Source organism: Mauremys reevesii, linkage group 12 (genome assembly GCF_016161935.1).
Source record: "Mauremys reevesii isolate NIE-2019 linkage group 12, ASM1616193v1, whole genome shotgun sequence".
NCBI classification, from domain to species: Eukaryota; Metazoa; Chordata; order Testudines; family Geoemydidae; genus Mauremys; species Mauremys reevesii.
In genome coordinates this window covers 51,559,371-51,571,379 of record NC_052634.1, presented here as the reverse complement: position 1 = coordinate 51,571,379, position 12,009 = coordinate 51,559,371, and the positions used below count along the sequence as shown (strand labels likewise).

Below are 12,009 nucleotides of genomic sequence, written 5' to 3'. Positions count from 1 at the left end.
ACCCCACCCTCAGCCTGGGGCTCTAGTGCCCAGCTTGGCCTCGACCCCCTTATCCCTGTCTGCACCCCTCTCCCCAGCAAGCAACAGCCCCACTCCCAGCCTCGGTTTCCGACTGTGGTTTCCGAGGGTCCACAGCCATGGATAAGAGGGCACAGAGTGAAATGTTTGGGGACCCCTGGTTTAGGGTGATGTTCTCAATCACATCTATGCAGTCCAATAAAAGCTATTCCTCACCCCCCCCCCACCCCTCCATCAGGACAGTCTAGGTAGGTTCTGCTGCCCTTCACTCATGGATGAAGGATAATAACATTTCATTCTACTCACTCCTAAAGTGATTTGTAACCCACCAGCAGCCAAAACTGGTCATTTTGGGAAAGCAGGCCCATCATGCTGCATACCTAGGCAGAGTAGGTGTCTATGCAAACACGGTCTGTTCCTGAAGTCTTCCCCCCAGCTCCTCACTAGATGTGAGGGGGGAGCTCATTCAGCCCCTGCTTCCGCATAGTATTTAAAAAACTCCTTATTGTCCCTAGCTCTGCTGGCCTTAGATTTCTCCTCCTGTCACTTTTTTGACAGCTCAGCTGAGGTGGCTGAGTGGTTAAGGTGATGGACTGCTACTCCATTGTGCTCTGCATGCATGGGTTCAAATCCCATTCTCATCACAAGTGTTTAGTTTTCACCCCTCCTTTGTAGACAACCATCTCCCTCTTTGGTACAATGACAGATCAAACAATGTTGCTTCTTGCAAAGAAAAACCTTCTCAGCAACTCAGAACTCCCTTGCTTTAAATAAAATGTCTAAATCCCAGATTTCTTAAAAAAAGAAATTCTCTAGTGCTGTATTTCTTAGTTTTTATCTCAAAAGGGAACATCCTCATCATCTCCCCCAAACACCCTGGGACCTGCCCAAATTATTAAAATACCCTCAACCCGAGCAAGGCCAGAGCAGTGAACCAGAGCTAGTGTCCAGGCCAAGCTGCTCTGAAGGAGGCAACTCAAACATTTTCTCCCTGCTTCCCTTGGCAAGGTCTGACTGAGAAAACAAAATTCCCCAAACTGAAAATTTTCTGCTGAAAAACCAATATTAGTCTGTTTGGGGACTTTGGTTTGCAAGTATTATTGTTATTATTCTCTTCTGATTTCTGAATCAGTTCAGTTCAGTCTTTGTCCTCCAGGTGTGTTTCCAGCTGCTGAGTTGTGGGGGAGAGAGGCCAAGTCATGATGTCTCTTCCCGTCTTTCATAGTTTCTTCCAACTTGCTAGGAAGCTCCTTTGTTACCATGTGACTCAAGCAGTGTCCATTGTCTCCGTGCTATCTCAGAGAAGCCTGCATTGTACACGGTTCCTGGGCTAGTCCTTGGGAGTGTGGATACCTTCAATGGGCCAGCAGCGAGTCTGGCTCCTCCACTGTCACACCTTAAAGGCTGGTGGGGGGCATTTCCCAACCTCATAACATATTTCAGTAACACACTCAGAGCAAAACTTCATAACTTCCCAACCAATGTGAGCACACACAATCCAACCCGATGTTAATGTTCAACAGAACAAGACTTTTGAAATGACACCTCACCAGGCAGACTTTGTACAAATCATGTCATCATTATATGAGAGTGGTGAATATGGGGCTTCCAGGTGCTGCTTTAAGCACAGCGTGCCACACCTGGGCTTACATTGCAATGGAGACGTACCCTTAGAGTCCATCTCTCCTGGGATAAGGATGGCAGCAGGGCTGGCCTGGGTCATCTGACTTGGGCTCCTAGACGTAAAGCTGAGGGGCTAAAAACTGTGGTGCAGATATTTGTGTTCACGCTGAAGCCTGGGTTCAGAAACCCTCGTGCCTCAGAGGTTGGGCTCAAGCCCATATGTCTGCACTGTAATTTTATAGAGGTTGGGAGGGAGTTTAGCAAGTGGAAATGGTAAAACCGCATTGAGGGGAGTGGACCACTGACCTGTCAGCTCTTAACACCCAAACTTTCAGTAATTCTACTATCAGTGCCTGTGAGTGTAATTTAAACCATAGGTCTATCTAGCTCTGAATCTTGTCTTCTGACATTAGCCAATACCAGGTGCCCCAAAAGCCATTCTCAAGGGACTACAAGGAGTTGAACCCAGGATCTCCTGTCTACAAAACAGGGGCTTTAACCAGCTAACCCAGGATACCTACTGTGACTTAAAATGCTGTGTTTGCCCACACCTGACTCTCTGCCAATCCCCACTGGGCCCTGACAAGTGTTGCTCGTGTTTGGATTCTGTAAAGCAGAGGAGCAGGGGAAGTTTTGCTCCCAAGGTGTGTGTGTGATTCTTTGGACAGGTCTACACTACAAAATTAGGTTGGTGTAATTACATTACTTAGGCTGGCAATGCAGTTCTATCAAGCTAATCCCAGTTAGATAGTGGCTCAGCTGTCAGAACTTTCTGGAGCTATGAAAGGGGAGGGGCCCATGGCTCTGTAGCAGGAATGCAGGGCAGGTGAGTTCACGGCAGGCATGGTGGGATACTGGTGGAGGCCAGTTATGTTGATATAATGACCAGCAGCATTTACACTGACATTTGTCACTTTAAGTTTGCTGCAAAAAGCACTAGGCCTCTCGTCGAGGTCAGGGGTGAGCTGCAGACGGTTCGCAACGGTTCGCGCGAACCTTTTGCTAAAATTAGACGCCGGACAGAGAACCGGATGCTAAAGTTCTCTGTCCGGCATCTAATTTTAGCAAACGGTTCGCGCGAACCATTGCGAATTCTGCCTCCACCTCCTGCCATGAAGCTCCTCCTTGCTTCTCCTCCCCCATGGCTTCCTGCGAATCAGCTGTTCGCGCGGGAAGCCTGGGAGGGCTGAGAAGCAAGCAGGCTTCCCCGGCCGAGGAAGACGACGCTGAGGTAGGAAACTAGGGGGGGGAGCGTGTGCCCCGGCCGGTCCCTGGCCGCGGCCTGTCCCCGCCTCCCCGGCTGCGACCCTGCCCGGCCCCCTCCGGCCCCGGGTCCCAACCCGACATTCCCTGGCCGCGTCCCCCAGCGTTCCCGGCCCCGCGTTCCCGGCTGCGACCCTGCCCGGCCCGCCCGTCCCGGGTCCCCGGCCGACCCTCACCGGCTGCGGCACGGCCCGCGTCCCCGTCCCGGCCGCGACCCTCCCGGCCCCCGAACCCCTCCCGGCGCGTCCGGCCCCGTGTTCCCGGCTGCGACCCTGCCCAGCCACCCGCCCGCCCGACCCTCCTGGCCGCGTCCCCTGTGCTCCCGGCCGCGACCCTGCCCGGCCCCATCCCGGGTCCCCGCCCGACCCTCCCCCGCTGCGGCACGGCCCCGCGTCCCCGAACCCCCTCCCGAACCCCTCCCCGGCCGCCCGGCTCCGGCCGCACCCCCCCCGGCCCTGCCATGCCCCCACCTACCGGGATGCTCGGCTCTGGACACGGCCCCCCACCTCCAGCCCAGCCTGGCCCCGTGGCTCCAGCCGCCCCTGCTGTTTTGCCAGTGGGCTGGGCTCCGGCAGCGCGGGTCTGGGCGTGGCGGCGGCCCCGGCTGCCCGGCTCCAGCTCTGGCCGCAGCCCTCCCTGGCTCCACCCGGCCAGACGCCTGGCTCCGGCCGCTGGGCTCCCGCCGCATCCTCCGGCTCTGGCCGCGTGACTCCTGTCCCGGCCCAGCCACGTCCAGGCAGCGCAGTAAGGGGCAGGGAGGGGTGTTGGAGAGAGGGTAGGGAGTTTGGGGGTGGGGTCAGAGGGCAGGGAACAGGGGATTGAACGGGGCCAGGGTCCTGGGGGCAGTCAGAAAGGATCAGGGGTTGGATGGGGCGGTGGGAGGCAGTCAGGCAAGGGTTCCTGGGGCTGTCAGGGGACAGAGAGAAGGGGTGATTGGATGGGGCAGGGGTCCTGGGGGTCCATCAGGAATGAGAGGAGGGGTTGGATGGGGCGGCGGAGGGTACTCAGGGTACAGGGAAGGGGGGTGGATGGGGCAGGGGTCCCTGGGGGGGGCGGCTGGGCCCCGGTGCCGGCCCGGGGAGTCGGGGCGAGCGGCTGCCGCCGAGCGGTGCCTGCTCTGGTCCGGCCGGGCTCGGGGAGTTGGGCCCCGGGACGCCGGTCGTGGTCCTGGCAGAGTGGACCCGGTCCCCAGGCAGTGTGGTAAGGGGGCAGGGAGGGGGTGGGTTGTGGGGGGGGTGGATAGGGGTCAGGGCAGTCAGAGGGCAGGGAACAGGGGGATTGAATGGGGGCAAGGGTCCCGGGGAGCAGTCAGGAAAGAGCAAAATCCCTGTGGCCCAGCTGGCCTGGATGATCTGATTTGGGGTCCTGGGGCTCAGACTGGACTCCAGTCCTCTCAGGGTATCTCTACACTGCAATGTAAGCCCAGGGTTAGCAGAAGTCATGTCAGCAGCCCCAACACATAAACATAAACCACGAGGGAAAGACCCACCCCCCAGATAAGCTGGACAGTGTCCTTCTCCCTACGGTTCGTAAGTCCAGCAACCAAACGTCCTTTAACATGAGCCATCCCCACTCTGCACCCCACTCACAGCTGTTGTCCTTAGTCAGTGCAAGCCCAGAGGTGCCTCTGTAGAGTTCATCTGCCATCCTGGGTGGAAAAGGGGGAAACTAAGAAGGCCCCGTACTCCCTATGGTGTCTAGGGACTCACTCATCCCTCCACAGCCACCCTGTCCTAAAGTTGGTCTGACACCTACATTTTAGTGTTGGGACCCAGGCCCCAGCCCACTTGGCTTTGGAACCCCTGTCCCTTGCCTAGCAAGTGCTCTTGAATTGAGGGTGAGTCCCTCAATCGGGGTCTGCCAAGCACAGTTGTGCTGCCCTCGATTCACACAACAAGGATAACAACCCTTTATTTCTCCTGCCCCTATAACATGGAGACTGGGAATCCAACACCAGCCACAAGTGATCATTTCGGCAAGCAACCCAACCTATTTCTAACATACTGTAAAATCCACATGCAGACTCATACACAAAACCTTGCAAGAAAATCTCCCTGAGGGGGTGTGAAGCACCTGCTGCTGGAGGGAAGGAGGGAGCTGTGGGTTGGGATTGAGGAGCAGCGTGAGGAGCAGGGGCCTGTGGGTTGGGATTGAGGGGCACTGGGAATAGGAGGGGGCTGTGGGTAGGGATTGAGGGGCACTGGGAATAGGAGGGGGCTGTGGGTTGGGATTGAGGGGCACTGGGAATAGGAGGGGGCTGTGGGTTGGGACAGAGGAGAAGGGTGAAGAGGAGCAGGCTCTGGTTGGGAGTGAGGAGCAGTGAGCATAGGAGGGACTGAGGGCTGGGATTGAGGGGCACTGGGAAAAGAGGGGACATGGGTTTAGGCTGAAGAGCATCTTCATTTGGGGATCCAGCAGGACAGGGGAAGGCAGCAGGTGATTCTAATTCCTTAGGGATATTCTGTGTGTTTGTACGTGTGTGTGTGTGCAGGGAAGGAACATGCTCTATGCCCAGAGGCCTTTATTCCTCCAGGATGCAAGGACAGAGGGGCTTTCATGAAGTTGCCCCTTCAAACCCACACACAAAAAGGTCCTTCTGAGGAAAGGGAAAATCCTGCAGAGAGAAAACAACATCAAAGAGGACTCCAGCAAGACAGCTGAAGATCTTGGTGAGTTGTTTATCACCTGACCAGGGACTTGAACCCTGGGCCCTCAGATTTAAAGTCTGATGCGCTGCCAACTGAGCTAGCTAGGCTCACAAAGCAAAAGAGCAAGTTGGTGCAGAGGAGAAACTAGTCAAGAAAACAAGAGCGGGAAACAATAGGGGAAACTTGCTGCTCTCTCTGGCCTGGTCAACACTATGAGTTTATATCCAATTTAGCAGCGTTAAATCGCATTAACCCTGCACCCGTCCACACAACGAAGCCCTTTATATCGCTATAAAGGGCTCTTAATACAGGTATCTGTACTACTCCCCGACGAGGGGAGTAGCTCTCAAATCAGTATTGCTATTTCGGATTAGGGTTAGTGTGGCTGCAATTTGATGGTATTGGCCGCCGGGCGCTATCCACCATTGTGACCGCTCTGGACAGCAATCTGAACTCAGATGCACTGGCCAGGTAGACAGGAAAAGCCCCACGAACTTTTGAATTTCATTTCCTGTTTGCCCAGCATGGAGAGCTCATCAGCACAGGTGACCATGCAGTCCCAGAATCAAAAAAGAGCTCCAGCATGGACCGTACGGGAGATACTGAAGCTGATCTCTGTATGGGGAGATGAATCTGTTCTATCAGAACTCCGTTCCAAAAGACAAAATGCCAAAACATTTGAAAAAATCTCCAAGGCCATAATAGAAAGAGGCCACAACAGGGACTCAACACAGTGCTGAAACTTAAGGAGCTGAGACAAGCGTACTAGAAAGCCAAAGAATGAAATGGATGCTCACGGAGGGAGGGGTGACTGACATCTGTAGCTATCCCACAGTTCCCGTACTCTCTGAAAACCATTTGAATTCTTGGCTGAGTTCCCAAAGCCTGAAGGGTCAAAAATATCGTCGCAGGTGGTTCAGGGTATATGTCCCCCTCCCCCGAAAGCAAATGGAAAAAAATTGTTTCTCGCCTTTTTTCAATGTCACCGTATGTCTACTAGATGCTGCTGGCAGACGTGGTGCTGCAGCACTACAGAGCAGCATCCCCTTCCCTTCCGGATGGCAGATAGTACAGTAGGATTGGTATCTGTCATTGTCATCCCGTGAGTGCTCCTGGTTGGCCTTGGAGAGGTTGCCCGAGGGCTCCTGGGCAAAAATGGGAATGACTCCCAGGTCATTCTCTTCTTTAAGCTTTGTCTCCTGGAGATTCAGTCTTGCTTGGAATATCATAGTAGCTGGAGACTGCCCTCCCTTCCCCCATTTGACCTCTACTTGCAGAGGCAAGAAAGTCTGTGTTGTTTCAAATTCGTGCATTCTTTATTACTTCATCACACAAATGGGGGATAACAGTAGCCTGGGAGAGAAGGGAAGCAATGGGTGGGGTTGTTGCAGGGGCACCCCCTAGAATGGCATGCAGCTCATCATTTCTGCTGGATGTCTGGGGCTCTGACCAGGAGCTGCCAGTTGCCTCTCTGGGTCTTTAGGAGGCTTGCCTGATAGTCTAGACAGAACTGACACTCCATTAGACAAAACTTAAAGAAGGGAATGACCTGGACAGTCATGGGCATGAATAAGCGGGCTAGATAATGGGGATGAGACGACCCTCACATGGTGGAGTTCGGTTCGGTGGGTTTAGGGCTCAGGGAATAGAGTCCAGCAGGGGGGGTTTACACGTCTCCTCACCCCTGCGGGTGCACAAAGCCACGCCCGCTCACTCCTGGTATTGGCGGTGGCCGGTGATGTGCTCCGTGTAGATGTCTCTAGACCAGCGAATAGTGTCCGAGACCATTAGGCATCTCATGAGCCGCGCGTAGCGACCGCCCACCCCACAGGTCCAAAGCACGCGTTCATTGCAAGGGTCCCAGGCACCCAGGGCCCCAACAATCAGGGCGTCAGTGCAGACGTCATAGCCGTTTGACCTCAGGGTGTCCGCCAAGGGGGCGTATTTTTCGAGCTTGTGGGCTCGGGCCTCGTGGAAGGCCAGGGTCCTGTTTTCAAATGGAATCGTCATGTCGACGAGGATGATCTTTTTCTGATCCTCGTCTGTGACGACGATGTCCGGGCGCAGCGGGCTGTCGGTGTCGGGGATGGTGCGGTTGATGGTGATTTTTCCCAGGTGCGGAGCGATGGCCTTTACTAGACGGTCCTGGATGGCATTGTGGCCAGGGGTGGCTCTACAAATTTGGCCGCCCCAAGCAGTCATGCCCCGGAGGCGCCCCCGAGCCATGGGAGCAGCGGACCTCCCGCGGGCATGACTGTGGAGGGTCCGCTGGTCGCGCGGCTCGGCTGGACCTCCCGCAGCTGCGGGCTGTTCGCTGGTTCGGCAGCTCCGCTTGAGCTGCCGCATTCATGCCTGCGGGAGGTCCAGCCAAGCCGCGGGACCAGCGAACCGTCCGCAGTCACGCCTGTGGGAGGTAGACTGGAGCCGCCGGCCGAGCGTTTTGTAGAGCATGACTGCCTCCCCCTGGGAAATGGCTTCCCCAGGCGGGTGCTTGCCCCGCTGGGCTCTGGAGCCGGCCCTGGTTGTGGCGCAGCTGCCAGGCTCTGGCATGGGGCTTGCAGCTGCACAGGACGTGGGGCAGGGTCTCCAAGGCGTACCCGCACTTCCTGCAGTGCTTGTCTCGGTTCCCATGGCGGATGGCACGCAGTTTAGTTGGGCGCGGTCGTCTGGAGGACAGTCTGGAGCAGGAAGTTGTGCTCGTAGCACCCCTCCAATGGCATGAAGCCCTTCTGGGCCAGGCTGATGGCTCCCCCGGTCATTGCCCACTCTGTGATTCTGGCTGCCAGGCAGCTGGCGTACAGCTTGTACATCATAGAGCAGAGGGAGATGGGTCTCCAGTTGCTGGGGTCATCTCGCTTGCCCTTCTTGTGGATCAGGACTGTCATGGCCTTCTTCCAGGAGGTGGGAGACCGGCCAAAGCGCCAGCACAAGTTAAAGATGCTGGAGAGGACGAGGCAGCCGGGTTCCCGCTTCTTGAGAAGGCTGTAGGGGATGCCATCTTTTCCGGGCGCGGTGTTTTTGGTTCTGGAGAGCCTGGCCATCACCTCTTTGGGTGTGAAGTCGGCCTCTAGACCGTCTGCATTGGCGATGCAGGGCAGTGGGCGGAAGCACTCCAGGCACTGCGTGCCATTCCTGGGCTTGCCGCTGAATACTTCGAGGAAGTAGTGGTAGAGACGCTCGGGTGGGATCATGCAGTAGGACGAGGGACCATACAGGACCTTTCTTACAGCCTTGAGAGGGTTTGTTTTATACAGCTTCTGGATCTTTGAAGCTGCTGCCAGGTTGAAGCAGCAGCTGGCATTTCTTCTTCCACTTTCTCCAGTAGTGCCACAATTCGGGGTGGGCCGTCTGAAGGCAGGCTGGGTGGTTTCCTGATTAGGCATTCGCTTGGAAACAGTCTCTGCAGAGAGCTCACAGTTGTAATACAGTATAACTTGTCACTGTCATTATCAACTTGCAAAGCAGCAGATTTAAAGTTTATTAGAGAATATTTGAAAATAGATTATACAAAGTGTTTCAAGCGTCAGTTATTGTGTCATTGGGGGTAACATACAGGTTGTAGGGAGATGTTAGCGTTTTGGTATTGGACGGCATATACATATACACAGTCTGTCATGTCCCCAAAGCGGGGTATACGGTGGGTGAGTTCAAGGTACAGCCAGCAAGCAGTGAGGGCACATCACTCATACAAACAGGATAGTCATGGGCATGAATAAATGAGCGGACTGGGTAATACAGTATAGCTAACAACTATCTTTACTAACTTGCAAAAGACAAGGGGATGCTGTTGTGTAGCACTGCAGTACCATGTCTGTCAGCACCATCCAGTAGACATACAGTGATGGGGAAAAAAGGCTGAACGGGCTCCATGATTGCCGTGCTATGGCGTCTGCCCGGGCAATCCAGGGAAAAGGGCGCGAAATGATTGTCTGCCGTTGCTTTCACGGAGGGAGGAGTGAGTGACGACATTTCCCCAGAATCACCCACGACACTGTTTTTGCCCCATCATGCACTGATATCTCAACCCAGAATTCCAATGGGCAGGGGAGACTGCAGGAATTATGGGATAGCTACCCACAGTGCAATGCTCCAGAAATCGATACTAGCCTCAGTACATGGATGCACACCGCCAAATTAATGTGCTTAGTGTGGCCGCATTCACTTGACTTTATATAATCTGTTTCCAAAAACCAGTTTCTGCAAAATTGGAATAAACCCATAGTGTAGACATACCCTGAGACAGCTTTAGAACTCTCTACCCAATATATGGCCAAGAGACAGCAACTCTCAGAGCCTGTGTGGATTGTCTGATGGGCTTGGGGCCAAGAGCAAACTGCACTGCTGCCAGAGCAGAAGAAGTAAAAATAGGGGCTTCCTGAAAAATGGGAAGGGAAAAAGAGAGAAGCGGAGAGGCAAGTGGAAAAGGAAGAGAACATGCAGACACAGGATCCTACCTAAATTCTTAAATAGATTACAAGAAAAAGAGAGAGAGAGCAGCATAAAGAAATTTAAAAAAAACTTTCAGTAAGAACTGAATTAGAAACCTTTAAAACACCAGTTTTCACACTACCTTTACTTTTCTTCCAAATTCTACCAAAAGAAATTAAGACTACAGAACTGAACAAAAGCTTTAAACAAACTCAGATAACAGAAAAGAAAACCAAAACATTTATTTTTAAACTTGTTTTATAAGGACTAACCACTCAGTCTGTGTTCTCTTCCTCTCAGCTTCCTAAAAGGAAAGCAAGAACACTCATCAATAGCAGACAGCAGATGCATTAAGGCACCACTGTCCACTTGCTTCATGCTCAGAAGAGAACAGTTTAACTCCTCATCATAGTTAGCAAGGTCAGACACTTTCAACCACACTTCTCTAGTTACAAACTATAGAAATGATCCCTGAAAGTATAGTCTTAACAAAGCTGTTCTCGGCTACACACCCAGGCTAATGTGGGCAAGCTTTCTTCCCATGGTGAATGTTTTCATACAACGGGTTTCACCCCCAGCGAATTAAAGAACAAAAATCTAAAACCAGGTTCCCATTTCATTAAAGCACAATCGAGGCAGCTTTAGCACACTGGCCATTAGAAGATGTTTATGTCGTTATTTACAGACACACACACACACACACACCTCCTGATTAGCATGTGGAGCTCCTACCGACCAATCAAACCCTCTTGCTGTACCATACCTCTCACAGGCTCCTCTGTGCCACATGACAGCTTGTCAGGCACAGACAATGCGGACAGGTCAGCCCTTTCTAGCATGCTCCACAGCTGTTTCTCTCTGGCTTGCTTTCAAATTCATCTGCACTAGAAGTTTTTGCAGGGATCTATGTTACCGGTGGTACCTGCACCAAATCAGTGGCTCTCAACCTTTAGAGACACCTGTACCCCTTTCAGGAGTCTGATTTCTCTTGCATACCCCCAAGTTTAACCTCACATAAAAACTACTTGCTTACAAAATCAGATGCAATATTTATAAAAAAATAAATCCCTTGAATATAAGTATTGTACTTACATTTCAGTGTATAGTATAGAGAACAGTATAAACAAATCAATGTATGAATTTTAATTTGTTTCAAATTTGCTAGTGCTTTCTATGTAGCCTGTTGTAAAACTAGGCAAATATCTAGATGAGTTGCTGTACCCCCTGGAAGACCATTGGATACCCCTGTTTGAGAACCACAGCACTAAATCACCCTTACTTTTAGAACCGGTGCCACTTGACCCAAGGCATTCGGAACCATTTCAGTGCTAGTAGACAGTGGCAACACAGCTGCACTAGGTCTGTTGTTCCTCCCTGCACAATTCCCACTTGGAAAGAAGAGATCTTCTGCTCTGACCCTATTTACTATTGTGAGCTGCATAGGCAACTTTCTCTGTTATATGAGCAGAATCCACACACTATATACTACCTGCATGCAGGGCCGGCTTTAGGCCAATTCAACCAATTCCCCTGAATCGGCCCCACCCCTAAGAGGGCCCCGCGCCCAAGCCCTGGTACTGCGTACTGGCAAGAGCTGGTGCGCTGTCCCTGGGTGGCCCGGCTTCTCCAGGGGCAATTTAAAGGGCCTGGGGCTCCCAGAAGGGGTTGCAGCCCCAGGTCTTTTAACTTGCTACCAGAGCCCCACTGCTGGAGCCCTGGGTAGGGCTGCAGGGCTCTGGGGGCTATTTAAAAAGTCCAGGGCTTGCATTGCTTCTACCGCCCCGGCCCTTTAAATAACTCCCGGAGCCCCACCACTTCCCCAGGGCTCCCTCAGCTATTTACAGAGCCTGGGCAGGGGACGCAGGGGAGCCCCGGGCCCTGTCAATAGTCCCTGAGCCCTGGGCTGATGCTGCTACCCCGGTGGGGGAGGAAGAAAGAGGGGGCACTCACTGTACAGGGTGGGCTGTACCCACACCCCCTGCCCACACCAGCCCTGCACCCCCTGTCCCGCCTCCAGCCAGCCCATCTC

The 12,009-nt window shown here is 53.4% G+C and overlaps 2 non-coding genes across 2 annotated transcripts; one reads left to right on the top strand and one right to left on the bottom strand.

Annotated features, from left to right (window-relative positions):
• The first annotated feature begins 580 nt into the window (after positions 1-580).
• Positions 581-662, top strand: TRNAS-GCU. The gene has a single exon. It is a non-coding gene; the product is annotated as a tRNA-Ser (tRNA).
• Positions 663-10,250: 9,588 nt separating this feature from the next.
• LOC120376561 lies at positions 10,251-10,467 on the bottom strand. Its single transcript, XR_005587419.1, has one exon. It is a non-coding gene; the product is annotated as a small nucleolar RNA U3 (small nucleolar RNA).
• Positions 10,468-12,009: the final 1,542 nt, after the last annotated feature.